The sequence below is a fragment of the Pinus tabuliformis genome, chromosome 6 (genome assembly GCF_031772625.1).
Source record: "Pinus tabuliformis cultivar Carrire ecotype Pingquan chromosome 6, CPIR1, whole genome shotgun sequence".
Lineage (NCBI taxonomy): Eukaryota > Viridiplantae > Streptophyta > Pinopsida > Pinales > Pinaceae > Pinus > Pinus tabuliformis.
Window position 1 is genome coordinate 1116273157 of NC_142292.1, and position 27982 is coordinate 1116301138.

The 27982-nt window shown below is 38.6% G+C and overlaps 1 pseudogene; it reads left to right on the forward strand.

Moving 5' to 3' along the window:
• The window catches only part of LOC149262799 (E3 ubiquitin protein ligase RIN2 pseudogene), a 58379-nt pseudogene extending 31213 nt beyond the window's left edge, over nt 1-27166 (forward strand).
• The last annotated feature ends 816 nt before the right edge of the window (nt 27167-27982 follow it).

Below are 27982 nucleotides of genomic sequence, written 5' to 3' on the forward strand. Positions count from 1 at the left end.
TTCAATCTCAAAAGGCTACTAAAGGTCTGGTAAGGCTAGCATTGGTGTTGTGTTGATCTTCTCTTTCAGTGTGTCAAAGGATTTCTGTTGTTATCCTCCTCACTGAAAGGCCTGCTTCACACTTGTCAATGTGTGTAAGGAGCTAAAATAACAAATAAGTTCGCAATAAACCTTCTCCAATACTGTATCGCACCCAAAAATCTTCGGACCTCTGTAACATTTGTGGGCTCAGGCCACTTCATAATCACATCTACTTTAGAGGGATCTATTTTCAATTTCCCATTCCTGACTATGTGACCTAAATAAACTAGAGAGGTCTTCCCAAACTCACACTTTGACAGTTTTATAGACATTTTTTCTTTTTCTTTTTCAAAACATCAAACACTTTATTCACATGACATACATGTTCATCCCATTTCCTACTATAAACAAGAATATCGTCCAGATATAGTGTCACAAAATTATCAAGAAAAGGCCTTTACAGATCATTCATTACCCTCATTAATGTGGTCGAAGCATTGCATAGTCTGAATGGCATCACCATCCATTCGAATAACCCCTGTTTGGTTTTGAACGCAGTCTTCCAAATGTCTTGTTCTACAACTCTAACCTAGTGATATCCACTACGCAAATCCAATTTTATAAAGTAGACAACATTTTTCAACTGATCTAATAATTCATCAATGTGAGGCAAAGGGTATGGATTCTTCACCATAATTTTGTTTAGTGCCTTGTAGTCTACGCACATTCTCCATGTGCAATATTTCTTTGGCACCAACACGATCGATGAGCCGTACGGAGAAGAACTTGGTCTGATGACCCCTTGATTTAGCAACTCCTGCACCTGTTTCTTGATCTCCTCCATCTTGATAGAAGTCATCCTGTACATGCCAATATTCGGTAAAGGAGCATCCTGTTGTAAATGGATCTCATGTTGGATTTCCCATTTTGGGGACAATCCTCTCGGTTCCTGAAACAATCCATCATAGTCAGAAATAATTTCAAACAATTCTTTCTTATGATCAGGATCACAACCTTTGAAAGTGTCAGCCATCTTAGCCTCTTTTTCTCTCACTACCATGAGCATGCACCCTTTACTGGAATTAACCAGACGTTTATTTTGTCCTGCATTTACAAGGCTAGCACTAACTTTTGTATGATGAGCTCTGACTATATATTCTACCCCATCCTTCATGAGGTGATATTTATTTTCTTAATGAAAAAAACTGCCTTTTTGTCATCTAGATATAGACTTCCTAAGATAATTCCACAAATATCCAAAGGCACAAGATCTAACTCTACCTCATCAACTAATTTAGAAGCAATAACAAATCTAGACCTACACTGCTTGGTTTCTTGTAATTTTGCTTTATCGCTTACCCAACCAAGCGGGTTTGGACTAGGATGAGGCTTAGTTTTGAGGCCTAAATTTTTCAATAAGGACTCCAAGATTAAATTTGCTTGGGAACCTGGATCGAATATATTTTCCACCTTTGTTTGTTTTATAATAACTCTAATGTGGAATAATCAATTCTCTTTCGCTCATTACTTACAGACTCATTCAAATAACTAGTACTTGCCATTGAATCAGAATTATTACTAACAGAAGGAGTACCTTTTGCGCCCATGGCTTTGATAAATGTCTCATCCCCAGAATCTGATCCAAGGTCCTGCTGCATTGTTTGCCATTGTCTTCTGCTTGACTTTTCACTAAATCTCTTTGGTCTCAGCTCTAGATGTAGCTTCCAATAGTGGTCCTTGTCATGACCTTATCTCTTGTAATGTGTGCAAGATGGTGTTGCTCTGTCCTCTTTCTTGGTTGCGACAGTCTTCTTAGCCTTCCCCTTGCCTTTCTTCTGGAATTTTCCATGTTGAGGGTTGAACGGTGTTTTCTTGGCTTGATCATCTTTGTCATTCTTGCCTCGGCTTTCAAGATGAATCACCTTTACGCTGGCCGCATCAATCGTAGTAGGCTCAAACAATAACAATGAGTGTCTTATGTAACTATGTAGCACACCAACATACTTAGTTACAGTCTCGGGCGAATCTAATGAGATGCCAAAATTCAATGCTTGTTTCCGAAATTATTCAGTGAAGCTTTGCACATTTTGGCCTTTACCTTGCCTTAGATATTTCCATTCCATTAGTGCCTTTTTTTTATAACCCAAAGGGTAAAATTGGTCTTTCAATGTAGAAATAAAATTGGACCAAGAGGAAAGAAGGTTACCTGAATTTTTGCTGCCCTTCTGCAACTTGCTCTCCCACCAAACGAGAGCAGTGCCACTCAGCCAAAGAAATGCTAACTGGACCTTTGCCTCATCTTCTTCGATCTACTGAATCTGGTATTAGACCTATATCTATCTTATCCAATTATTAATTTTTTCTACACTACACTCTCCATTATACATGGGGAGGTCAAACTTTACATCTAGATTGAAGAATGGTTTCTGAGGTGTATGTTTGATCGTGATTAGAGTGATGAGAACTATCACTTGAAGAAGGAGAGGGAGGAGGATCTTCTCCACCACCTTCATGATTTGTTGATCTACTGTCATCTACATCTTCCTTCTCGTGCCTAAGTGCTTTCTCATACTCTAAAAATAACTTGTCCACTTTTTATGCCATATTGTATAATATTTTGGGGAAATTTTGTTCCTCTTCCCAATGAGCTTCTTCATTTTCCACGTCCTGCTTTAGGCTCAAAGGACCTAAGTGTTCCTTCTCCTTTTCACAGCTTGTTTTGGGTTAGCATATACTCATGCACTTTGCATCGACAAAGACCTGATCTTATACCAAACTTGATCTAAGATCTTTTACTTATAGATGCATCAAAATTACATGAAACAGAGCTTATTAACCATGGAAATTAAAAGAACATAAAACAAACTGGAAATAACATTATAAGCAAGAAACCATGACACAAATATTTGATTACGGAGTTCTTCCAATTTGGACTACGTCTTCGGGCACTACTCAATAGTGGGGAGGCCTTCTTTCATTAAGTGGCATAAAAGAGATAAAAGTACAAGCAACATTCATTTACAATCCTTATACCTTCAAGTTGGAATATGGACGAATAATGGAGATCCCAGCTTTAGAAACAAACAATACCACTAAAATACTGGCAAAAAATCGTGCAAAAACGCATATCCGAACAACCCATTCAAAAAATCAAGCTTTCTGCACCCTCTTGGAACCTCTCAACTGCTCAAGGCGAGGTTCCGACCCCTGTTGCCAGGCCGGGTTACTGGTGCATACAATGTTCTAAACAGTCGGCCAGTCTCCTCCCCTTTCCTGTGCAGACCATCCCATATATATAACTTGATGAGCCGACTCTTAAATTTCAAGCAAAACAGATGACAAATTTTAGGAGGCAGGCATTTTCCAACAGAGATTCACGGGCTGTGAATAGTACGCAGGTAACTAACCCTGTTTAAACATGGAAAAATCATTTTAACACTAATTTCACATGAATCAGTGTATTCCCTGAATCTCGACGACTTTATCGGTGCTAATAACCCATTGGCGCAGAGATAGCAACTTGCAATCGGTGGAATTGGGGTGGTACTTGTTATCTGGATACTGCACGGTGCGATGTGCGATATGCGATATCGCAATTGCAACTTGATCCTGTCGGTGCCAATTCTATAATGTCGTTCCCCTTTGCGATTGCGATATGTGATTATTGCATCACAACTGATTGCCATATGATATTATCGCATTGCAACCTAACCCTGTCGGGGCCGATTCGAAACCGCTAATTTTCCTCTGATCTGTGATTGCGATATCGCAATCGCAACCCGGTAGTGCTGGGGGCCGATTCCTTAACCCGCAAACCTCCTCCCTTTGTGATCAGCGATATGTGGGGCCAATGGTGGCCTGCCACTTGGCGCTTCCTTGTTTTCTAAGAGTTTTTCCACATCACTTCCTCCTGCCACATGTCCAAGTCAAACTTGATCTTTGACTTGCTCTAACTTCTTCATATGAACTCGTATTTGAGTGTCATTCGCACCATTGGAATCAGGATGACAAGAACTTCGAACTGATGTTATGTTTATAGAGTTTCTACTACTTTGAGTTTTTTAGCCTTTTTACCATGCCACTGGCACTTTTTAGAGATCCACCTGGATCAGCTTGGTACCCTTCTGACCACACAAATGCTTTTGCCTTCCTTAACAACTTCTCCATTGGTGCAGTGATGGAGGCATAGTTACAAATGAATCTTTGGTAGTATCTAGTGTGTAGTAATGTCGATCTGAGCTACTTGACGCTGGCAGGTGGGTACATCTTAACTATTGTTGCAATCTTGGCAGGATTTATGCATACCCTGTCTTTGCACACAATGTGGCCCAAAAGTGTTCCAAATGGGCCGCAAATATGCATTTCTTCAGGTTCAAGGATATTTGTATTTGTCTACAACGATCAAACATTATCCTAAGGAGGCTTGAGTGTTTCTTCAGTAGGTTGTATACTATCTAGTCGTCCATGTATACCTCCAAGAAACTATGGATGTAGTCCCTGAAGGTCACAATCACGATTCTTGAGAATACTCCACGCACATTCTTAAGACCAAATGGCATCACATGGTAGGCATACGACCCCCATTCTATACTAAAGTTGGTCTTCTTCTTGTCTTCTTAGGCGATTTTGACTTGATGGCAAGCTGAGAACCCATCTGTGAGTGAATATGCCTCGTTCCCTACTACATTGTCTAGGGCCTCGTCACTGAATGATGTTGGGAATGGTTCGCGCACTAAGGTTACAATAGTTCACGCAAACTCTTATCTCCGTAGCATCCTTTTTTTCTGTATCACTATCAGACTAACCCATTCTGCCTCGTCCACCAGAAAAATAAGTCCCGCCTCTAGCATCTTGTCTATTTCTTTCTTTACCTTCTCTTTGACCCTTAGGTTCAACCTGTATGGCCTGTGATTCACTGGCTTTGCATCGGGCTTTAGTACAATTTTCATTTCTCCTATATCTCCCTTAATCCCTTTTAGCTTTGCAACTAATGAGGGAAATAGATCCTCATACTCTCTTAGGAGATCAAAAATTTCCTTTGTCATTTATTCATCCCAGTAGTCTCCAATCGATGCTAGCTTAGGTTTATCATCCGTGCCAATGTTGTGCTTCCACAGCTTCACTAAGATTAAGTGCAAAGCATGACTTACAGGTCCCTCTTGTATATCTCTCTCCCCTTTGGTCTCATGGATTTTCAAGTGTCATCACCCTTCTAGGTTGTTGTCATTTGGTTCTTTACCCACCTTCCCACATGATATTACCTCTGGATATCCTAACTCATAGAAGTACTGTAAGGTTCTCTGGTCTATGCATCCATACCAAAGCTAGCCTCATGTGAAAAGTATGCATTTGATAGCGTGAAATACCTCGGTCAGCCTTCTATCAATGTCCCTGAAAGAGAAACTACTAATAAATTCTTCAGTCAGAGTGTCCCAATCTCCCGTCTACCTCTTTACTTCTTCTTGTACGTACCAGACTTTAGGAACTATACCTAATGTGTGTATGAACCCATGTACCCATATTTCTTTTGGAACCCCCTCTTAGTTCCATCTATCCTTACAACTTTTCAAGTGTTGGCAGGGATCATAGTCCCCCCTGTACTTTGCAACCTCCTGTGGGTATTCCCTTGCCTATTTGAATCTTTCTTTCATTGCCCTTTTGATTCTTTCCTAATCCTTGAGGTAGATGCGGTGGACCCCCCAACATCGTGCTTGGGTCACTTAGAGTGAAACGTTTAATAATGGCATTCTATATTCCTCCCTTAGAATTACATCAACCTTGTTGAGAAATAAATCTACTTAGTCTATACCATTGAAGATGGGAAAGTCTCTTACCTCCATTCCAATCCAATTGATGCGACATACTGTAGCGCAGCATCTGGTGTTAACTTCATATCCACCTTGTTGCCAATCGTCCCATGCGGCTTTTGAACCAACCTCAGAGCTTTGGATACTCCTCTAGCTGACCGATCCTTCAGCTGTTGGGTTTATGTAATCTTCTCTTTTACCGGTTGTTAATCTATAGAGTTGGTCTAACATCCCTGGTTCTTCTCCATCATCTACGGGTTCGGTCAATATGGGACCTTGATATGGGTCTAGTGGCTGAATGACTCTTACTCCCTCTACTTCAAATACCATTAGGTCCTTTTTTAGATCTATGATGGCATAATTTTCATAGGCCTAGTCGATACCTAACAATGTCGGGTAAGGATCTTTATCTCCCATAATATCAATTACCTTGAAATATGCATGTGTCTTTACCCCTACTACATCTACCTCTACGTCATCAAGTTTCCCAATTGGAAGTATAAAATACTGGTTTTCCATCTGCAACTGGATTGGTGACAACTTTAGCTAAGGTTTCCCCATTGCTTCCCACATCTTTCTTGGTAGGATGTTGACATCAGAACCCAGATCTAACATAGTGTCCTTGAACTAAAATCCTACAATCTTAGTATCAGTTCTAAATTCCCTAATCGTTCTTTTTTTATTTCTCCTTACTCTTCTAGTGTTCCTTTCAGGAAATTTGGCAAAGTCCCCCCCCCCTTCATCTTCTTCCTCTGGTATAGTTTCTCTCGGGCTTCTTCGTAGTTTCCTCAGCATCTGATCATGGTTGAGAATCTGCAAGAATAGCCTAAACCATTCCTCAATATGTCTAACAACGGTGGATTTTGGAAGGTCCGAAGTCTTGTCTTTACAAGACTCTGTCTTCCCTTTTGATAGTCATGTGCCTTCAGTCAGATTGTCAAACAATTTTGTTGCCTCTTTGTAGTATTGTTTCTGCTGCTTAGAGTTATATGGCTGCTTTTGGGAGGCTACTCGGATGATTGTGGGTTGGTTAGGAGTGCCATGGTTAGCTCCATTCTTCTTGTCACCTTGTGTAACTATGTTAATATTGGATAGTGGGGATGCCTCAATGATCTTTGGCTCTTCATTGATCAAATTCACCCCTCATTGTCTACTCCGCCCCACCCATCTTGCAATCAACTCTAGAAAATCCTCCGTCATAGGGGCATTGACCCTGCACTAAGAGAACCAAGGTCTCCTTGGTAGAGGGCAGTCCTGCGTGACATGTCCCTCCTAATCACAATTGTAGGAGTGAACAAGTCCCCGTCCCCCTACTCTTCCTCCTCCTCCTCGCCCACCTCAAGAAATCTCATTGACCCGGAAGGTTCAACGGTCTAACCGATTCGCTAGCGCATGCAACGCTCTACTCTGATTAGTGTGGTGAGTGGTGGACATGAAAAACTCACAGTAGTTGTTTTTCAGGACATTAGAATACTTCTGCAATATCGAGCACAGGCGAGGAGGGTGTCCGTACCCCTTACACACTTTGCAGTACTTTAGTTGGTCGCGACCAAGATATGCTCCTTGCGATCCTACCACCATGACTCCTGTTGTAGATGGGGGCCCTGGTGGTCCCCAGGGGCTGATGCAGCACCCACACCCCTCAACCTTGTACACTTCGTGGCAACGTGACCTTCCACTAGGAAATTGGTACAAGACACATCCGATCTTGTTGGGCGAGCTGGTTGTAGATATTTTAGCTTCTCTATTATACTTGCAATTTGGTGCTAAAGACCCAAGATAGAGGGGTCGTGTGAAGTAGCTCCCCCCTGATATTTATGCGAATACCCCGCCATAGCCTTTATTCAGGTTGCTTGCTATGGGGCATCCTATAGCATCTCGATCTTATGCTGTGTCAACGATGTCTAGGTGAGGGATAAAAAATCTTTGATGAACCAATCCCTTTGGTGATTTGGATCTATGGTATAACTGATATTATCAATTGCTTCTTTAAACATTTGCATTAGTTCCCAAGCAGTTTCTCCCTCTCACTGCTTTATTTCCCATAACTTCGATAGCCCTTGTTGTTCTGTTTGGGGAAGTTTGAATTCCTGTACAAACTCTTTTTTAATCTCATCCACTGTCGGGTTCTAGTGTAACTCCGACCATTTTATAAACCACCTTACGGCCCTTTCCCTAAGAGTGGTCTACAATTATATCAACATCACATTGTGAGGCATCTAGCGAGCCCTCCAAATAGCCTGACATAAGTACCAGTGTTGATCTATGTCTTCATTTCCTCTACTGGAGAATTCCTGATATCTTGTAAATGGCCCTGCCATAATAGACTGTGTTCGTGCTAAAAGCAGAAAACCCTGTGATCCCGGTTGTTGAGATCCATGTAACCCCAAACTACTATTACTATTATTTCCACCACTAATAGTACCAACCTTGTAGTTAGCATGCACACTATGCACTCTTATCCTCTTAAGTAAGTTAGAAAGAAATTTGTCAAGGTTGTTGTAGAGTACAAGGGGAAGGTTGCGAGAGGCACTACCTGAGCCTCAGGGGGTTGGATCCTTGATTCTTTCAAACACATCATCTTCCACGAATAGTCTTCGTATAAAAGTACATCTCATTCTCTAAGTATTCCTTTGAGCCAACACAACCATTTCCATTCAACCCCTCCCCCGTGATCATTAAGGGAGGCCTCCTATCGCCTTCTGAGCCTCCAATTATTCCAACTGTCTCTATAACTTTCATCGAGTCCTCCTCCATCCTACCTTCCTCTTACAGGCTCCTTAACACCACTCCTACTTGGTGTAGTTCCTTCTACTGCCTTTTAATTGCCTACACGGCCCTTTCCTGCCATTTCTCCGTTATCCGCGCTCTCCTTTGCGCTCTCGCTTCCCTGGCCCATTGTGAATATGTTGTGAAACCAGCTCACAAAAAGATAGAAAAGATAGATCAACGCCTTAGAATTCAGCCTCTTCGAGGGGGCAACCTCCTTTACATTACACAAATGAATGATTCCTTGATGATTCAAATGACAATACCTCCTTTCTATATATAGGAGTCTAAGGAGTCACAATATAACCCAGCCGACCTAATAATAATAATATAAAGCCACAAAAATAACAATAGAGGGATTCTATGGGGCACAATAATAACAATATGGGGACAATAGGGGCACAACAATATTAATAAGGGATACAACTACAATAGTAATGGGGTAATCACTAGTATTATAGGGACCTAACATGCCCCTCTCCTTCAAAAAAGTGTTGTCCTCAACGCTTTAGTAGTTCTGGATGCTTCTATATAAAATTCTCATCCTCCCATGTGGAATCTTTAGTGGATAAGTTCTTCCACTTGATGAGATACTCCGAAATTGATCGATTTCGTAGCTGTCAAGTTCTTGTTTCTGTGACTGCTTCCGGTTCCAATATAATTTTTCCTTCCTCGTCAAGTTCTGGCAATATTGTTTGAACTGGGAGCTTTTCGCCTATAACCTTCTTTAAACATGAAACATGAAAAACTGGGTGCACTCGAGAAGCTGCAGGAAGCTCCAATTTGTATGCCATAGTACCAATCTTTTGCAACACCTTGTACGGACCATAATACTTTGGTGATAATTTATTATCCTTCTTAGCTTGCTTGAGGGACATTTGTTTATATGGTTGTAGCCATAGGAATACCCAATCACCTACATCAAAACTTCTTTCACTGCGATGTTGATCTGCCTGTTGTTTCATTCTATTCTGCGCCAACACGAGGTTATCCTTTAAGAGTTGGAGGACTTGTTGTTGATGCTCGATGTGATGTTCCACTGCTTGAACCTTAGAATTTTCTCTTAAATATGATGTGATGGATGGTGTCTAATATCCATAAACTGCCATAACTGGGATCATTTTTGTTGTTGTATGGAAGGAAGTGTTATACCACCATTCAGCCAGAGGCAACCATTTGACCCATTATGTATGTTTATCAGATACAAAGCAACGAAGATATCCTTCAAAACATTTGTTTACTATCTCAGTTTTCCCATCAAATTGAGGATGGTAAGATGAGCTATGAGCTAACTAAGTCTCGAGACAAGAAAATAATTATGTCCAAAAATTTCTAGCGAAAATGGGATCTCTGTCACTTACAATAATCTTTGGGTTTCCATGTAGCTTTTGAATTGTTTCCATAAATGCAGTAGAAACTGTACTGGCTTTAAATGGATGTGATAATGCCCAAAAGTGTGCATACTTGGTAAGTCTGTCAACTACCATCATGATGACACTCTTTCCCTCAGACTTGGGTAAACCTATGATAAAATCCATTGAAACCTCCTCCCAACATTGGCTTGGAAAGGATAAAGGTTGTAATAGACCCGAGGTCTTAATTGTTTCAACTTTATTTTGTTGGCAAACCAAACATTCCGCCACAAACTTTTGAATATCCATTTAAGGCCATCCCAAAAAAATTCCTTCTTAACCCTGTGGTAAGTTTTTTAAAATCTTGAGTGCCCTCCTAAGGGAGAAGTGTGCAATTCCATAAGAATCTTTTGTTTGAGTTGGGAATTCTTAAAGAGGTATAAGCGATCTTTATACCATAATGAATCATTTTTCCAGCTAAATGTATTAGATGTACTGGAATCTTGTTGTAACTTTCAAATAAGTGCCCACACTTCTTCAGCATTCTTCCATTCCTCCCTTGCTTTGTTTATCCAATCTGGTTGGATAATAGAAATGGCACACAACAATGCTTCCACATCCTCATCCTTTCTTAAGGGTGCATCTACCACCACATTTTGCTTCCCTTTTTTGTAGATGATTTCAAAGTCACAACCCAACATCTTTGTGACCCACTTTTGTTGCTCTTAAGAGGATAATCTTTGTTCTAAAAAGTATTTAAGGCTATCATGATCTGTTTTCACCTTGAAGTGTCTTCCCATTAGGTAGGGTCACCATTTCTTAAGTGCATGTAGTATTGCCAACATTTCCTTCTCATAAATAGATTTTTGTAAAAACTTTCCCTTGATTGGACGACTTTCAAAAGCAATGGGTCTTTCATCTTGCATTAAAATAGCACCAATTCCATTTCTTGAAGCATCACATTCCACAATAAAGGTTTTTGTGAAGTTCGGTGTAGCTAAGACTAGTTCTTGGCACATTGCCTCTTTAAGATGTTCAAAGGCCTTTGTTGCTTCTGGAGTCCATGAAAATGCATCTTTCTTCAATAATGTTGTTAGAGCTGCTGCTATTCTCCCATAATTCTTAACAAACTTGCGATAATACCCTGTCAACTCGAGAAATCCTCGCAGATGCTTTATGGATGTGGGGATTTTCCATTCCTTAATGGCTCTAATTTTGCTAGGGTCTACCTTAACTCCTTCATGAGATACAATATGACCCAGATATTCCACCTCTTGTACTCCAAAGAAACATTTGGATCTTTTTTCATATAATTGTTTCTCCTCCAATAGTTGTAGCACCCTATCAACATGTTCAACATGATCCTTCCAAGACTTGTTGTAGATTAGTATATCATCAAAATATACTAACACAAATTTTCTAAGGAAGGGTTTGAAAATGGAATTCATCAAACCTTGAAATGTAGAAGGTGCATTGGTAAGGCCAAAAGGCATGACCAAAAATTCATACTAACCCTCATGATTTCTAAATGTTGTTTTCGGAATGTCTTCAATCTTCATTCTGATTTGATGATATCCTGAATGAAGATCTAACTTGGTGAAGTAAATTGATCCATGCAATTCATCCAGTAATTCATCAATGACATGAATGGGAAACTTATCTTTAATAGTGAGCTTGTTGAGCTCCCTATAATCTGGACACATGCGCCATGATCCATCCTTCTTGTGCACCAATACTACTGGAGGAGAGAAAGAACTTTGACTAGGTTGAATTATACCAGCCTCTAGCATTTATGCAACCATACGTTCAATTTCACTCTTTTGGGCATAGGGATATCTATACGGCCTGATGTTTGGAGGAACACTTCCTGGAATCAGATGAATAGCATGATAATGATCACGAATAGGTGGGAGACCTTTGGGAGTCTCAAATACCTTAGAATGATTGTCCAAGACTTTTTGGAGATCTGGAGAAATAGATGATTTCGATGTGGAAACATCTAGCGAACATAATTGTGCAATTACACCTCTGTGTTCCTTTTTTAAAAGCTTTGTCATACCATTAAAGTTGATTATCTTTCCCAGTTTCCCTGCAATACCCCTTAATTCAACTTCCTTTCCTTTTGCAAAAAATTTAATGAAAATTTCTTGAAAATTAAAAGTTATTGTACCCAAGGATTGTAGCCATTGGACTCCTCGTACAACATCAGCACCTCCCATTGGAATGGAAAGCATTGGGCTAGTCAATAAATATTGTCCCATGGATAGCTTGATATTATGGCACTTTCCAGAGCAATTTATTGTTCCTCCATTTGCAACCATCACTTGACACTATGGTGCTGGATATAGGAAGCAATTCAATTCTTTTACTACCTTACAATGAATAAAATTGTGGGTACTTCCTGAATCAATCAACACTATTACCTTTTTCTTCTTGATTTGTCCTTCTATCTTGATGGTTTGAGGAGTGGTATTTCCAGCCAATGCAATACAAGATATGGTCGGATTCATTTCTTCTTTATCTAGGCTTTGTTCCTGGAGTATATCCTCTTCTTTTGACCTTTCTTGCTCCTTTTCTTCTTCCTCTTCACAATCTATGTAGAATAATTTCTTCTCAGCACACTTATGACCTTTAATGTATTTGTTATCACAACTGTAACAAAGCCCTTTTGCTCTTTTTTCTTCCAATTTTTGTGGTGTCAACCTTATAGTTTGTGGAAGACTAGGGGCAACAACACTTCCATCTTTATAGTTGTGAGTGGTATGCTTCCTGGTTGCCATAATTTTGCTTTCCATTTTTCTTGCTAACCTAAATGCCTTCTCTAATGAATCAGGTTCCCAAAGGCGAACATCATGTTGGATATTATCATTTAAAGTCCCTGTGAACACATCAATCCTATGCTCCTCTGGAATATTTTTTACCCTTATGTTCAATTTTTGGAACTCCTCAATGTGCTCCATTATTGAACCCTTTTGTTTGAGACTTATCAATTGGCTAAAAAAAGTGTTGCTTTTTATATCCTCATAATGTGTTGTCAATTCTTCCGTAAAAATTTCCCCAAGTGATAATTTGTTTATGAGATCAAAGCCATTGATACCATACATACTGATTTGGTTCCAAATATAAAGTTGCAATACGTACCTTTTGTGTGTTTTGCACATTATTGAGATCGAAAAATTGCTCCATCTGTAATATCCATGTTGCGGGATCCTTGCCATCAAACTTCCTCATATCGATTTTTTGAATATGGTGGGTCTTCGATCCAACATTAGAGTCTATGAAATCATGATTAACATTTATTTTGTTCGCATCATGAGTTTCCTTTACTACCCTTTCACCATTAGTAAGTATTTCTTGTAGAAAATTTGTCAAATCTATCTTCAAATTGTCAATCTTAGCTTCCACGCCCTTTATCTTAGATTCCATGCCATTTATCTTAGCTTCTGTTAGCTTTTGTGAAAGTGAAATTTGTTGCACTTGGTCTTGTAATTTTGATATATCATGTAGCATTTCTTCCTCTTCTTCATGAGTCATGCTAGAGCTTTCAAGTTGCTTACTAGGTGTTTTCATTTTCTTTCCTCGTGGCATCAGTTATCGATAATAATGCTCTATGATGCCATTTGAATTCCTTCAAAATAATTTTTCAAACCAAGCTTAAGAAAAAATTTAAAAAATTCTACACACCTTTTTTCACTTTGTAGGAGCTCTATATTGCCTCTGATGTATCTCTGTAATTTTGGATCATCCAGTCCTGAAATTGCAACCTGCAGTAGCCCTCTGTGTCCTCTTTCCAATGCCACCAATCTGATCCCAATTGGATTCTCCAAGGAAGAGTTATGCCAAATCTCCCACAGTGACCTGATTATAGACTAGTTCAGTAGAGTGAACTTGTACGACGTGCCACGTGTCCCTATTTCAACCTTTGGCTCTGAAAAATATATACAAGAAACTACAGTTCGTCCTCTTTCTGTACCTTCTTATGAAATTTCAATCCGATGCTCAGAGAAAAAGTTATGACGATTTTCCTCAGGTCACCTGTTTGGAATGTAATTCAGGAGTTTGCAAAAAGACCAACTTCGTCAAATCATATCTCTGAAAATATAGCGCGAAAAGCTCTGAAATTCAGACTCGAGGTTCAGTGCGATTTCATCTCAAATGGGTTTTAAGATTACCTATTTGGAGCAGCAAAACCCTAGAATCCAAAGTTCTAATACCAAATGTTATGAAACCAACTCACAAAAAGATAGAAAAGATAGATCAACGCCTTAGAATTCAACCTCCTCGAGGGGGCAACCTCCTTTAGATTACACAATTGAATGATTCCTTGATGATTCAAATGACAATACCTCCTTTCTATATATAGGAGTCTAAGGAGTCACAATATAACCCAACCGACCTAACAATAATAATATAAAACCATAAAAATAACAATAGAGGGATTCTATGGGGCACAGTAATAACAATATGGGGACAATAGGGGCACAAAAATATTAATAAGGGATACAACCACAATAGTAATGGGGTAATCACTAGTATTATAGGGACCTAACAGAATATTTGGCATCCATCCTTCTAATAACCTCATGATCCCCCGCTAGGTAACATTCCTCCCCTTAGATCCTCCCCCCAGTACTGGGGTTTACGCTACCATTCTTGGACCTTAGAATATAAGCAAGCCTTCTTCCACCATCAAGACTTTAATCTAGATGGTTGCTTCTTTCAGCAGCTCCTCCCTCAACCCCGCTCACAACACAACATCAACTTTTGAGAAGGATTGGTGGCTTTCTGTCGTGAACTCAATGACATACCCTTCTAGCATAGTATGCACCCAGAAATCGACTACTCTCATCAAATCTTTGTCAAGAGAGTAGAGTGTCATGAGATTCACCAGAGTCCAGTCAAGATGAGACAATGTCTATCCTCCCAAACTACCCTTCACCTACAATCTCCACAACCAGTTGTACAGTTCTTCTACGAACTTACACGAGAAGATCTCGTATTGGTCACTTGCAGCCTTCGAGTATAGGCTTTCGTCTTTCAGTTTCGCAACAACTCGGTGATGAAGTAAAGCTTGCTGAGAGACAAACCGATCCACTTGCTTGTCCTACTAGTGTCGTATTTCCTTCTTAAAATCCTGGATACCATATTCTGAACCATCCTTTTGAATTTCATGTCCCTGCAACAGAACCATTTGTTGGCACGAAAATGATAGCAGGGTTAAGACCTTGGGTTCGGACACAAGGGACCAGCAAGGCTTCGTTATAGTCTAGAGAAACACCGACATTTTCACCTTACCTGGAGAGGGTAAGGAGTCTCACCCGAGGCGTGTCGTGACTGAAGTTAGATGAGGGTGGAATTAAGTACCAGGGGAGTCATATCAAACATAAGAGACCAAAATATAGTAGCCTAGCATACAAAATAACCAGATCACAACGATCTACTCATGCTATATCAGGAAACTATTTAACCAGATGCATTCATTAAAAAATTTAAAGAGTTAACACAATGCTTAAAGACACAAGGTGGTTCTGAATAGTCTTCTCCATTAATATAACATAAAGTAGTACATAAGGCTCAAGGCCTGATCATTAACAATAGGAATAACACAACCAACATAAACTGATACAAACAGGACCATGGAGTCATTCACATTACTTTGCAACACAGGAAGACTCTAACTAGCACAAACTCGCTCTACTGACTAGCAACAACCCTCCTTCGCTCTTTCTTCTACTTTTTATCCCCTGCCATCCGCCCAGACTTCAAGTTCTAATTTCTTTTTGCTTGGTTGCCTTCATTCTTGACTGCCTCTGCTCTTTTCTTGTTCAGTTGTCCCTTCTTCTTCCCACCACCTTTCTGCGACTGACAATCATATTTCAGTTTCTATTTTTCCCTCAGTTGTCAACTCTGCAACTCCAATGGTCATCTCCACCACTTGTCATCAGCTTATTTCTCCGCAAAATCTCAAAACGAATGCCTCAACAGTGAGGCTATTTCCAACCAAGATGTTAGGTCCCTATAATACTAGTGATTCCCCCATTACTATTGTCATTGTAGCCCTTATTATTATTATTGTGCCCCTATTGTCCCCATATTGTTATTAGTGTGCCCCATAGAAACCCACTATTGTTATTGTTGTGCCCTTATGTTATTACTATTATGTCGGCTTTATTATATTGTGACCCCTTAGACTCCTATATATAGAAGGGAGGTTTAGTCATTTGTATCATCCAAGAATTGTTCATTTGTGTAATGTAAAGGAGGTTTCCCCCTCGAAGAAGCTGAATTCTAAGGCGTTGATCTATATTTTCTATCTTTTTGTGAGTTGGTTTCATAACATTTGGTATCAAAGCTTTGGATTCTAAGGTTTCACTGCTCCAAACAGGTCATCGTGGAATTTTCGCTATAACTTTTTTTCTGCGACATTCCAGATGCTAAAAAAACCCATTTGAGCCGAAATCATTCTAAACTTTGGGTCCAAATTTCAGATCTTGTCTCGCTATATTTTCGTAGATATGATATGAGGAAGTTAGGGTTTTTGCAAACTCCTGAATTACATTCCAAACAAGTGACCTAGGGAAAATCGTCATAACTTTTGTTCTGAGCATTAGATTGAAATTTCGTAAGAAGTTTCAAAAAGAGGATGGCCTATAGTTTTATTTATATCAATTTCAGTTACTAAGGTTGAAATAGTGACACGTGGCACTTCGTACAAGTTCTCTCTACTGAACTAGTCTATAATCAAGTCACCGTGGGAGATTTGGCATAACTCTTCCTTGGAGAATCCAATCTTGATCATAATTATGGGGTTAGAAAGAGGACTCAAAGGGATACTGGAGGATTCAATTTCATATATTCAAGATCCACAGTTATAGAGATACAACAGATTCAATATCGAGCTCTTACAAAGTGAAAAAAAAAAAAGGTGTGTAGTTTTTTTTTAAATTTTGCATAAGATTGGTTTGAAAATTTGGTTTGAAGGAATTCAAAGGGAATAGTGAAGAATTATTAGCACTAATTGATGCCCCGAAGAAAGAAAATGGAAACACCTAGTAAGCAACCTGAAAGCTCTAGCATGACTTGTGAAGAAGAGGAAGAAATGCAACATGATATATCAAAATTACAAGACCAAGTACAACAAATTTCACTCTCACAAAAGGTAACTGAAGCCAAGATGAATGGCATGGAAGCTAATATAAATGGCGTGCAAGTTAAGATGGATGGCGTGGAAGCTAAGATGGATGGCATGGAAGCTAAGATGAATGAAATGGATGCTAAGATGGAAGAATTGAAGATAAATTTGAATAAGTTGCTACAAGAAATGGTTACTAATGGTGAAAGGGTAGTAAAGGAAACTCATGATGAGAACAAAAGAAATGTTAATCATGATTTCATAGACTCTAATGTAAGACTGAAGACCCACCATGTTCCAAAAATTGATATGAGGAAGTTTGATGGCAAGGATCCTGGAACATGGATACTATAGATGGAGCAATTTTTCGATCTCCATAATGTGAAAAACACACAAAAGGTATGTATTGCAACTTTATATTTGGAACCAAATTAGTTTGTATGGTATCGATGGCTTTGCTCTTGTAAACAAATTTTCACTTGGGAAATTTTTACGGAATAAATGTAGCACATTATGAGGATACAAAAAGCAACACCTTTTTTATCCAATTGATAAATCTCAAACAAAAGAGTTCAATGATGGAGCACATTGAGGACTTCCAAAAATTGAACATAAGGGTAAAGATATTCCAGAGGAGCATAGGATTTATGTGTTCATAGGGACTTTAAAGGATAATATCCAACATGAGGTTCGCCTTTGGGAACCTGATCCATTGGAGAAGGCATTCAGGGTAGCAAGAAAAATGGAAAGAAAAATTATGGCAACCAGGAAGCCTACCACTCACAACTATAAAGATGGAAATGTTGCTGCCCCTAGCCTTCCACAACCTACAAGGTTGACACCACAACAATTGGAAGAAAAAAGAGCAAAAGGGCTTTGTTATAGTTGTGATAGCAAATACACTAAAGGTCATAAGTGTGCTGAGAAGAAATTATTATACATAGATTGTGAAGAGGAGGAAGAAAACGAACAAGAAATGTCAAAAGAAGAGGATATACTCCAGGAACAAATCATAGATAAAGAAGAAATGAATCCGACCATGTCTTGTAATGCATTGGATAGAATTACCACTCCTCAAACTATCAAGATAGAAGGACATATCAAGAAGAAAAATGTAATAGTGTTGATTGATTTGGGAAGTACCCATAATTTTATTCATTGTAAGATAACCAAGGAATTGAATTGCTTCATATATCCAACACCAGAGTGTCAAGTGATGGTTGCAAGTGGAGGAACCATAAATTTCTCTGGAAAGTGCCATAAGATCAAGTTATCCATGGGAGAATATGTATTGAATAGCCCAATACGTTCCATTCCAATGGGTGGTGTTGATGTTGTATTAGGAGTCCAATGGCTACAATCCTGGGTACAATAGCTTTTAATTTTCAAGAACTTTTCATGAAATTTTGTGCAGAAGGAAAGGAAGTTAAATTAAGGGGTATTGTAGGGAAACTGGGAAAGATAATCAACTCTAATGGTATGACAAAGCTTCTAAAGAAGGAACAACAAGGCATAATTGCACAATTATGTTCATTAGAGGTTCCCACGTCAAAATCATCTGTTTTTCCAGATCTCCAAAAAGTCTTGGACAATCATTCCAAGTTATTTGAGACTCCCAAAGGCCTCCCACCTATTCATGATCATGATCATGCTATTCATTTAATTCCAAGAAGTGTTCCTCCAAACATCAGGACGTACAGATATCCCTATGCCCAAAAGAGTGAAATTGAATGTATGGTTGCAAAAATGCTAGAGGCTGGTATAATTAAACCTAGTCAAAGTTCTTTCTTTGCTCCAGTAGTATTGGTGCACAAGAAGGAAGGATCATCGCACATGTGTCTGGATTATAGGGAGCTCAACAAGCTCACTATTAAAGATAAATTTCTCATTCCTGTCATTGATGAATTATTGGATCAATTACATGGATCAATTTACTTCACCAAGTTGGATCTTTGTTCAGGATATCATCAAATTAGAATGAACATTGAAGACATTCTGAAAACAACATTTAGAACTCATGAGGGTCATTATGAATTTTTGGTCATGCCTTTTGGCCTTACCAATGCACCTTCTACATTTCAAGGTTTGATGAATTCCATTTTCAAACCCTTCCTTAGAAAATTTGTGTTAGTATTTTTTGATGATATACTAATCTAAAACAAGTCATGGAGGGATCATGTTCAACATGTTGACAGGGTGCTCAAATTATTGGAGGAGAAACAATTATATGCAAAAAGCTCCAAATGTTTCTTTGGAGTACAAGAGGTATAATATCTGGGTCATATTGTATCTCATGAAGGTCTTAAGGTAGACCATAGAAAAATTAAAGCCATTAAGGAATGGAAAACCCCCACATTCATAAAGCATCTACAAGGATTTCTCAGGTTAACAGGGTATTATCGCAAGTTTGTTAAGAATTATGGGAGAATAGCAGCACCTCTAACAACATTATTGAAGAAAGATGAATTTTCATGGACTCCATAAGCAACAAAGGCCTTCGAACATCTTAAAGAGGCAATGTGCCAAGCACCGGTCTTAGCTACGCCAGACTTCACAAAAACCTTTGTTATGGAATATGATGCTTCAGGAAATGGAATTGGTGTTGTTTTAATGCAAGATGAAAGACCCATTTCTTTCGAAAGTCATCCAATCCACCGGTCTTACCTACACCAGACTTCACAAAAACCTTTGTTATGGAATATGATGCTTCAGGAAATGGAATTGGTGTTGTTTTAATGCAAGATGAAAGACCCATTTCTTTCGAAAGTCATCCAATCAAAGGAAAGTATTTACACAAAGCGATTTATGAGAAGGAAATGTTAGCAATACTACATGCACTTAAGAAATGGCGGCCCTACCTAATGGGAAGACACTTCAAGGTAAAAATGGATCATGATAGCCTTAAATACTTTTTAGAACAAAGATTATCCTCTGAAGAGCAACAAAAATGGGTCACAAAGATGTTGGGTTGTGACTTTGAAACCATCTACAAAAAAGGGAAGCAAAATGTTGTGGCAAACGCACTCTCAAGAAAGGATGAGGATGTGGAAGCATTATTGTGTGCCATTTCTATTATCCAACTAGATTGGATAAACAAAGCAAGGGATGAATGGAATAATGATGAAGAAGTGTGGGAACCCATTCAAAACTTACAACAAGATCCCAATACATCTGTTACATTTAGCTAGAAAAATGATTTGTTATGGTACAAAGATTTCTTATACCTATGTAAGAAATCCCAACTCAAATAAAACATTCTTATGGAATTGCACACTTCTCCCTTAGGAGGGCACTCGGGATTATTAAAAACTTACCACAGGGTTAAGAAGGAATTTTTTGGGGATGGCCTTAAATTGGATATTCAAAAGTTTGTGGCGGAATGTTTGGTTTTCCAATAAAATAAAGTTGAAACAATTAAGACCCCAGGTATATTACAACCTTTATCCATTCCAAGCCAACATTGGGAGGAGGTTTCAATGGATTTTATCATAGGTTTACCCAAGTCCAAAGGAAAGATTGTCATCATGGTAGTAGTTGACAGATTTACCAAGTATGCACACTTTTGTGCATTATTGCATCCATTTAAAGTCAGTACAGTTTCTACTGCATTATGGAGACAATTCAAAAGCTACATGGAAACCCAAAGATTATTGTAAGCGACAGAGATCCCATTTTCACTGGAAATTTTTTGACAGAATTATTTTCTTGTCTCGATACTCAGTTAGCTCATAGCTCATCTTATCATCCTCAATCTGATGGGCAAACTGAGATAGTAAACAAATGTTTGGAAGGATATCTTCGTTGCTTTGTATCCGATAAATAGACACAATGGGTTAAATGGTTGCCTCTGGCTGAATGGTGGTATAACACTTCCTTCCATACTGCAGAAAAAATGACACCATTTATGGCACTTTATGGATATCATCCACCATCAATCACATCATATCTAAGAGAAAATTCTAAGGTTCAAGCAGTGGAACATCACATCGAGCATCAACAAGAAGTTCTCCAACTCTTAAAGGATAACCTCACGTTGGCGCAGAATAGAATGAAACAACAGGCAGATCAACATCGTAGTGAAAGAAGTTTTGATGTAGGTGACAGGGTATTCCTACGACTACAACCATATAAACAAATGTCCCTCAAGCAAGCTAAGAAGGATAATAAATTATCACCAAAGTATTATGGTCCGTACAAAGTGTTACAAAAGATTGGTACTGTCGCATACAAATTGGAGCTTCCTGTAGCTTCCCGAGTGTACCCAATTTTCCATGTTTCATGTTTAAAGAAGGTTATAGGTGACAAGATCCTAGTTCAAACAATATTGCCAGAACTTGACGTGGAAGGAAAAATCATATTAGAACCAGAAGCAGTAAGAAAAACAAGAACTCGACAGCTACGAAATCGATCAATTTCAGAGTATCTCATCAAGTAGAAGAACTTATCCGCTGAAGATTCCACATGAGAGGATGATAATTTTATACAGAAGCATCAAGAACTACTCAAGCGTTGAGGACAACACTTTTCGGAAGGAGAAGGGCATGTTAGGTACCTATAATACTAGTGATTCACCCATTACTATTGTTATTGTAGCCCTTATTGTTATTATTGTGCCCCTATTGTCCCCATATCATTATTAGTGTGCCTCATAGAAACCCACTATTGTTATTGTTGTGCCCTTATGTTATTACTGTTATGTCGGCTTTATTATATTGTGACCCCTTAGACTCCTATATATATAAGGGAGGTTTAGTCATTTGTATCATCCAAGAATTGTTCATTTGTGTAATTTAAAGGAGATTGCCCCCTCGAAGAGGTTGAATTCTAAGGTGTTGATCTATCTTTTCTATCTTTTTGTGAGTTGGTTTCATAACCAAGAGGTGAAAGCAAAAAGACTTGTCTAAAATTAAGTGCTTTCATTGTCATGAATTCAGTCACTATGCCACAAAATGTTCGTAAAAGAAGGAAAGTAAGAAGGAGTATATAGTAGCCGCACCAGTGAAGCTTTGGATTCATAGTTCAAGCTTGATTTCACTCTCATCACATGCATGGAGATCACAGTGATGGGAAGCATGTGGTATCTGGATAGTGTTTCCTTGTTCCACATGATGGGGAAAAAAGAAATTTTCAGTGACTTGGAGGAGAAAGATCTCAAGATGAACATTGAGTTTGGAGACAGCTGAAGGCACAGTGCGACCGAGATTAGTACTGTCACCTTTCAAAGGGAGTTTGTCTCCCCTCTTAGGCTCAAGATGTGATGTTTGTACCGGGTCAGAAGAATAATATAATTTCCATATTTGTGTTGGAAGATCGTGGTTATGATGTGATATTCATCAAAGGGGAGGCTTTCCTAAGACATATCACCATGGGACAAGTGAAGCAGATCGAGGTTCAAGTCAAGAACATGTATGCACTTGAGGTAGAATATGCATGCAAAGCCTTGAGGAGCAAGGAAGAGACTAGAGATTTGATGGTTGAGAGGGAGCATGTTAGACCTATCAACATGTAGCCTCAGATGAAACCTCGGGAAGTTGTGGAGAAGCCACAAACGAAGAAGCAGAGAGAATACTGAGTGGGGACATCCACTCAAGTAGAGACCTCCAGTAGGGGTAAAGTTTGAGCCAAGTAGGCAGAGAGAGCTCATGCAACCATAGCCCCAAGTGTGAGGTGGGACGATATGAAACCTTAGTCCAAGAGTTTCAGAAATTGGGTAGGGTCCAATGAGGTGTGTTCGTCTCATGGATAATTAACTTGCTACGAGGGGCCCACAATATTTAGTAGCAGGAGTATTAGTGTCATTTAGATATTGAGGAGTGCAAAGAAGTGTTGACAGCAAAGCAAGAGGCTCAGTAGTAGCACAATTTTCCCAATAGACAGTCGTAGACACAGTGAATTCAATTTATTTTGTTGGATGCTTTTCAGTTGTAGATTTTGCAGTAGCAACAAAAATAGTGAGAAGTGTTGAATGAAAAACATTCCAAAGGTGTTGGATCGAGATAGATGTTAATCTCTTTCTTGTTGAGAAAGTGTGTTGAAAATGCAGCAAGAAATTCCTAATTTAATGTTTCTTGTAATTAACTTAGCAGAAAATCGAAATTCCACATTACAAGACAGCTTGAATGAGTTAACTGAGTTGTTATCAGTAAGTTAGCTTAATTAATTTGAGTTGGGGCCATGAAATTTAGTTGTGTACAGTGAGTGATTCCTAAATTTTAGGACCCTAGGTTGAGATCAATTTCAGTTTTAACAATTTAATTCAGTTACACTGAGTTAAGGTCAGTTAAACTAGTTCCAATTGTTGGAGGAACTAATAGGAGGTCTAGCAGTGGGGTGTAGCTTCAGTGTTCAACCAGTTAACTGATCAATCAACCTAAATTAACACATGTATGCACAAAATTTGAGTTACCCAGTAGAGATTGGAGTTTAAGGGAAATGTACTATCAGTTTTATAATTATCCAAGTTATACAGGTGGTGCATGCAGTCAGGAAGGTGCCTACAAGGATTGCGCAATTCTAATTGGGAGTTTTTTTAATTAATAGGGGGCTAATTCCTTGACGAACAATGTAAGGAAATAGAGACTTGGGCGGGCTTGGATGTGGTTAAGTATTGACCAGAGATTGTCTAAGAATTAGTGAGATAGATTATACTAGTGCTGAGGTTGCTCGGGCTTTGAGCAGTTGCTTTCCCCTTAGATAAATATATGAGCATATGCGATTGAATCTTGTCTCATGTTTATGTTATGATTTCTCAATCGTTTAATTGTTTCCGTTGATTAGTAGAGTAAATTCAAGTCTTTTGTTTTAGAAAATTATATAAATAGTTTGAATCTACTAGGAATTTCTATAAGTGTCGTGGAATTCTATGATTGCAGGGCTTACACGAATGGAGAGGGTAAAGAAGCATTAGACGTTTTTAGGAAAGTGAAACCAGAAGGTGTGAATTAGAACTAGTATAATCTTTCAAGTCCTATGAGTGCATGTGCAAACCTTGTATCTCTGCAAGAAGGCAATCAGGCCCGTGTGGTAAACATCAAAACTCAATTACAATATGATGTCTCTATTAGAAGTACCCTTGATAGAAACATGGAAGGTCATTGAATGCCTTCTAAATTGTATACTTCGCAAGGGGGTTTTTCACACATGGGTAATACAACAAGTAGTTGTGCAAATGGCTTTATGGTTGACTTGGTTTTCAGTTTTGTGATCCTTTAAGATGTTTTAGGTGTTGGAAAATGATTTCCTTGAGTAGTTGAATGCATATCCTTCTGCAAAGCCATGGGCACATTTATGTGTGTTCTCAATGTCAATATTGGAAATCATGGTGCATGGATTACAACACATTGACACATGGAATCAACATACTACACATGACACAATGCTTTGTCAAGGATCACTACCCTATAATAGATCGATAATAGGTGCATCATGGGAATGGAAAGGAACTACTATTAGCAACTTTGGATTTTCATTGAAGTTGTAACCTTCTTGATGGTGTTTGGACATTGTTTGCACATTTGGTGGCTTTGGGGTATTGCATTCCAACTTGTAGATGTTATGCATTTCTTGAATCTTTGTGCACTTTTGAGTGTAATTTTAAAGTGGACCAAGGGCTTTATGAGGTTGAGAACATCAATGAATACTCTACAGGGAGCATTAGATGATGCTACTCAAGAATAATTGTGTGCATGTGATGATAAATATTCTATTTGCAAGGAACATATGCCCAAGGCCAAAAGGCTACCTTTTGGACACCCTTTCCATCTTTCATGTCTGAAAATTTAGTTGGACGAAGGCCATGGAAAGACATACTCATGTCCAACTTGTAGAAGGCCACTCTTCACAAGTAGTATAGGACAACTGTAAATGCCACTATTGGACACCAATTGGTGGAAGGGGAACAAATATCCAGGCATATAAATGCAGGAAATGATGCATTGTCCCAAAATCAATGTAAAATTATCTTATCATTAGGCCCATTCACTACTCAATGATGGAAGTTTACTAGCATGGTCATGTTGGGGGTGTGGGGCTCAACCCTAGATGGACAACTCTCTGCAAAATGCAGGCTAGATGGTGTAGTTCCATTTATAAGAATGACATCTGTGGGATTTAGCAGAGTTTAAATGATGTTGAGGAAAATTCCAGGTGTTGGTGGAACCTATCTATATAACAAATCGTCAAAATAAAATGCCTGGAAAATTTGGTTTATGGTTTCCTCCAAGGGAAGATTGGTGGCAAGGTCATTATTCACAAGCCTGAGAACAAGCATAGGTGGTTTACACTTTAGGAATGTGGGGCTACGATATGCTCCAAAAAAATCGGGATAAAATATGCTATAAATAAGGTAGATCCTAGCATAATTGCAATGACCAATATGGAGAGGGAAGTATTGCCACATATTCCTAAGCAAATAATCATTTAGGACTTGAGGAAAACTAATTTTGTTTTTGTGACAATGCACAATCTCCTTTAAATTTGGAAAAGATCTTGATACAAGTACAAAGGCTGCACTCTCAACAAGTAATTTTGTTCTACATTAGCCTTCCAATGTTGAAATTTCTAGGGATATTGTACATTTGTGACTATATGAATATTATTGAGGATTTTCTTCCAGAATTCTTTGCACACTATTGAGAAATCATCATGGATACTTTATTTGCTTTGTAAGCACATCTCATCATAATCATCTCAAGCACTTTTGGGAATTTGTATAAGTGCTTCAGATATGATATTTCTCATTACAGTGGTCGTTATTTGCAATTTGTATCCATATTTCCCCAATAAGCACCAAGTAATTGGCTAGATAGAATAATGTACAATGTGCTTGATTATGGGTCACCTTTATAAAATAAGATAACCTATTTGAGCTCTCTATATTGTGATGGGGTGTCGAGGTTTTTGAGATCTATGCCCTTTCCAAGAAGGAAATCAAATCCATGTGGTGAGCATAAAAACCTAATTTTAGTATGATTTCTTTGTTATAAGTGTCATGGAAGGTTATTGAATGCCTTAAAAGTTATAAACTTCTCAAGGGGGTTTTCTCACATGGGTAGTACAACCAAATATTGTGAAAATAACTTTATGTTTGAGTTGGTTTTCAATTCTTAGATCCCTAAAACTGTTTTAGGGGATGGAAAAACATTTCCTTGAGAAGTTGATGCATATCCTTTTGCAACACCATGGGAACATTTACAAGTGTTTTCAACATTAGTATTAGCAATTATGGTGCACGACATGCAACTCATTAACACATGACATTGACATACTACAGATGACATAATGCATTGTCAAGAATCACTACCCTCTAATAGATCTATAGCAAGTGCCTCATGGTAATGGAAAGGAACTATTATTAGGAATAGTGGGTTTTTCATGGAAGTTGTAACCTTGTTGATGGTGTTTCAACATTGTTTGCACATTTGGTGGCTTCGACGTCTTGCATTCCAACTTGTAGTTGCTATGGATTTCTTGAATCTCCATGCACTTTTGAGTGCAATTTTAAAGTGGGTCAAGGGGTTTATGAGGTTGGGAACAATAATAAATACTCTGCAGGGAGCATTATCTGATGCTACTCAAGAATAGTTATGTGCATATGATGATGAATGTGTTAATTGCAAGGAACCTGGGGCCAGGGCCAAATGACTACCTTGTGGGCACCTTTTTCATATTTGATGTCTGAGATCCTAGTTGGACCGAGGCCTTGGAGAGACAAACTCATGTCCAACATGTAGAAGTTCACTCCTCACGAGTAGCTCCAAGACACCTAGAAATGCCACTATTTTGCACAAGTTGGTGGAAGATGAACAACTAGTTAGGCATATAAATGCAGGAGATGATGTGTTGTCAAAAAATCAACCTAAAAATATCTTATCAGCAGGCCCATTCACTATGGAATTTTTCTAGCATGTGCATGTTGGGCAGTGCGGGCTTGAACCTATATGGACAACTCCTTAGTCATATGTGGGCTAGATGGTGCAGGTCCATCTATAGGAATGAGATTTGTGGGATTTGGTAGAGTTTGAATGATGATGAGGTAACTTGTAGGTGTTGGTGGAACCTATGTACCTAACACATCATCAGAATAAAATGTCATGCCCCAAATCAATTAAATTAACAAACTGCACAAAAAATAAAGACATAGGGAAAGAAAAATAAAGTCGAAAACTAATTAAGACAAGTGGAGTCTTGGGATTGATTCCTTTATGATGGAAGGACTCTATATATGGTATATAAATTTGATAGAAATTGTAATTTCTCAAGATTTCAAACTAAAAAACAAGAGACACAATTCTACTCTACTGATTTGGGAAATGGAAACCACAATTTAGAACAACATGCATAGACATGCATTAAACCAAAACACAAATACACAGTGATTTTTTAGGGAACTGAACTGGGGAAAACCCCTCAAGCCTCTTTGCATTAATCAGTTGAATAGAGAAACTATTACAATTGCGAGCATCAACTCTAAGCTCAACTTGCAAAAGAATAATTGTCCCCTCTACTCAATGGGAAACTCTGGCCAACACTTAGCCAATTATTTTCTCACCAAGGCTCTTATTTCCTTGCCCAAATCCTGAGGAAATTAGCCCCTAAACTATAGGAATTTCCTCTAAATTGATTGTGCAAAACCCGTACACTCAAAACTAGTCTACAATTGATGTTACATTGCCTTGCAATCTCCACTTCCATTGAGCAACTCAAACTCCTTGCATGCACTAGCAATTTTGGGTTGATTGATCAGTTAACTAACACATCTTTGAGTTAGACTGTTGTCCCACTGCACAACTGACCTTCAACTGACTCTATCAATATTATAGGTTAGTTAACTTAATACAATTGAAAATAATTGAACTAGATTACTAAAATTTAGCAATCACACATGCATAACTGAACTCCAA